This window comes from Amblyomma maculatum, chromosome 7 (genome assembly GCF_055883805.1).
Source record: "Amblyomma maculatum isolate TAMU_Amacu chromosome 7, ASM5588380v1, whole genome shotgun sequence".
Taxonomy (NCBI): domain Eukaryota; kingdom Metazoa; phylum Arthropoda; class Arachnida; order Ixodida; family Ixodidae; genus Amblyomma; species Amblyomma maculatum.
This window is the reverse complement of record NC_139350.1, coordinates 120,751,242-120,754,878: the sequence shown is the minus strand read 5'-3', so window position 1 is coordinate 120,754,878 and position 3,637 is coordinate 120,751,242.

Below are 3,637 nucleotides of genomic sequence, written 5' to 3'. Positions count from 1 at the left end.
TTAATATCATCTCCCGTTGCTGCCGCGGTATATAGTGTGCACGAACGACGTTAAAACCAAGCCAGGTGTACAGCTCCACTGAAATGCCTTGTAAGGCTAAAGGGAAGGAAAAGCTAACGACGATTATAAAAACAAGCTTCTGACAAAAGCCAAGAACATAGTGGCCAATGAAGCAGCGTGTTAGTCCGGCCCAAACATATAAGGTACGATGCCGTAGCCTATTGCTTTCTCTTTTTTTTCCCCTCTCTCTCTTTCTCTCCTATACGCTTTTTGCCAATTTGTGCACGTGCTGCCCCGTAGTATGCTGTAGCCGTTTCTTTTTTGTATGGCAGTCAGGACGCGTCACTGTGACGGTAGAATGCTTCATCGTGTGAGCAGTGGGCGCGGCACCCACGGATAACTGCTACACACTGCGCTTCGCCCGATGGCGCCGCGCCAGCGGCATTCGCTCCTTGGAGGATCGTGCAAAGATTTCGCAGCAGCGCGCCGCGGCAACTCTCACCGAGAGGATTTCGCAGTGAAAGTTCGCCTCTTGGAAGTCGGTCTTTACGCTTTGCACCGCGACGCGAAGCCTATAAGGCAGTAGGCACTTCTTTCCACGAGATTCCCGGTGTCAGCGAACTAAGAGCTCAGTGGTTGAAAGTCATCTCGGACTGGGTGTCAAACCTCACAACACAGTACTTCGTCGTCTGCAGAAAACGTTTCCTTTTAAGCTACAAGGAAGGATCGCAGGCTCGGAAACAAGAATGTTTGACTCCGAGCGTTTTTCCAAACTATCCAGAATATATACAGCCGCCTGCAAAAAGACCGAACAGCGATGCTACTATCCGAAAACGAGAAACAGCCATTCTGCGCCCCATACCCATGGCCTGTGCTTCCCCTCTCCAGCCGCTGGAGAACCCTTCCTCACGACGCCGCCAACAGGAGTCTCCGCTACCAACTGCATCCTCTCCTGCACGTGGGAGACATGGTTGATTGAAGTAGTAATGGTAAGCACAAAGACGGAGCAGGAAGCCTCAACATCGAGAGGTACAGAAGGTGGCACAGGCTGACATCCGCAGTTCGGTTTTGCTGTCGGACGGCATAAGTGCCGACAAAAAGAGCCGAATTTGGCAACCTGAATACCGCGACTGAAGAAAACAGTGGATAAACATGAGGAGGAACTGAGACAACTGAAGACAACTGTCAACTTGCCGCTTTTGCCGGCGTCGCCAAAGAGGTGAGTAAGAAATGCTTGTGGTGCAAACATTCCGGTCGACCAAGTCAAGAGCTTTTCCGAAACCACACCCACCTAGCTGGTCACAGGTTGCTGTGCGCCACTGCATAACTTTAAGAGACCTGTCATCAAGTTTCTATCAGCCCATCCGCAAAAAACGCCTTCTGGAGCTTTACGCTCTATACTTTAAAAGGTATTTTTTTTCTTTTTTCTTTTTGCCATCAGTCCAGATGAGGTATAGGCTTCCCATCGCTTGCAAACAACGCCTTGAGGCGGAAGCTACATGCCTAAGAGTCGAGCAGGCATGCTTCCTATGGAGAGCATACCTTGGCCTGCTCATTAAAATTCAGCAAGACTTCAACATATTAAGCATAGAGATTCACTAGCGAGGGACGCCAGCCTACGGAACAGCGTGAAACAAAAATTAGAGAGGTTTAACGCTGCTGAACCGCATGTGGAGCGAAAGCTTTGGCTGCGGGTGACCGAGCGTTGCATCGGACACGCATCAAAGTTCACCGGCGTTTTAGGTCGAATCCACTTTTATGCCGTCAGCATGCGATGTCGGCAGACGCTTTCCTGCTCCACTCGGTCAGCTCTCTGAGGCGGCGCGCGCATGCGCTGTGCGGACACTACTGTGCTCTCCGCGCCGGTGCCGGCAATGTCATCCGTACGTACATCTGCTCGGATGACACTACTAACACTACCCTCCTCCTTTTCTCTAGCGAGCTCAGCCAGTGGCGGAGCACGCGTCTCACCTGTGGCGAAAACCGGTTTTGGCGCATGCGGACTGCCGCGGTCGGGATCGAACCCAGGTACTCCGGCGCAGTAGTCGGGCATCTTACCACTGCACCACCCCGGCGGCGTCCGTGTGCTGTGCGATGTCAGCGCACGTTAAAGATCCCCAGGTTGTCAAAATTACTACGCAGCCCTCCGCTACGGCTCCTATTTCTCTGTATCCACTTTCACTCCCACCTGCCTCCTTTCCTTACGGCGCGGTTCAGGTGCCCACAGAAACAAGTGTGACAGATACTGCGCCTTTCCCTTCCCGTGAACTTATTATTATTATTATTATTATTATTATTATTATTATTATTATTATTATTATTATTATTATTATTATTATTATTATTATTATTATTATTATTATTATTATTATTATTATTATTATTATTATTATTATTATAACGAGGACTGCCACTCTTTTTCAGGCACCGCGAAAATTGCAACAGCTTCGCTTCTCGCTCCGTTGCACGGTGAATCAATTCTCGCATGATCCCCATTGCCTCTCGTTGACAATTTTCATTCCGGTGTATAGAAAGAAGTCTTTCAGTGGTATGACATCGTATCTACGTCAAACTCCGGGGCACAGCGCCGTCACAACGTTCGAACGAACCTTCTGTCCTAGCAACTCGCTGTTGTCGTTCGTCTCTACCAGGGTGGCAGCTACAGAGTTATCACCAGCGGTTCCTTTGTCTTCTTCTTCTTGTTGTCATTGTCCCTCTGAACAGTGTCGAAACAGGTTGCTGGCCAAAGGGACGCTCTTTCAGACACTGGCGAAAGGGTAGCGTGTGTGCCTTTCGCTATAAAATTATGGAGGACACTAAAGCTCAGCCTTCTGGCTACTAGGCCACATATAAAGCCCCCTTTAACGAAGCCTAATGAACGTGCGTGTGTGGCATAGGGGTAACGCGAATTAAAATGTCATGGCAGGCTGATTCTAATGTCACCCTCCCACATGAAAGGAGAGGCCCGAGTTGGGGCTCTTTCAGGCCCCGGCGAAGTGCTCAAGGGTATAGCGTAGTGTAGCTTTAGCTACAAAAAAGAGTCAGTAGTGATTCTATTATAGCTAACTCACATGTGTTATTGCGTTAGCAAGGCTATCAGGCAGTGCCCATCTAAACGCATGTAGAGTGCTTATTAGGCGTATGCTTACACGATACAAGTTCTGTTTAGAGTGCGTGTTTTGCACACATGCAACCTATTAACAGAATTATTTTTTTAATGTATCCAAAAACCGAGAGATTCGATCCTCTCGCTACTACTGTCAGAATACCAGGCTGTCTCTTTCATAATCTATTTGGTGACCACCTTTTTATTTAAGTGTGCGTGCACTCAGGTTCACAAAAAGAACTCACCAGTTATCACTTTACCACTGTGCCCGCATATCAAGCATGCTGCACTAAATAAAATTGAGGAGAATGCCCAGCGCGCTGCGTTTTACGCTGCGGCCGCTTCCACGTCGTCTGGATGGATATTAATTGCGTCTCCTTTGAAACGGGGTGGTGATAGTCATCATCGTGCCCAACTTTTGTTTCATGCTTTTTAACTTAAAAATGTCCACGTTTAACGACTATAGGTTGTATTCACTGTCGGCTGCTGCGCGGGGGACGATGGGGAAAATGAAGCATTTCCGCTTCCGGT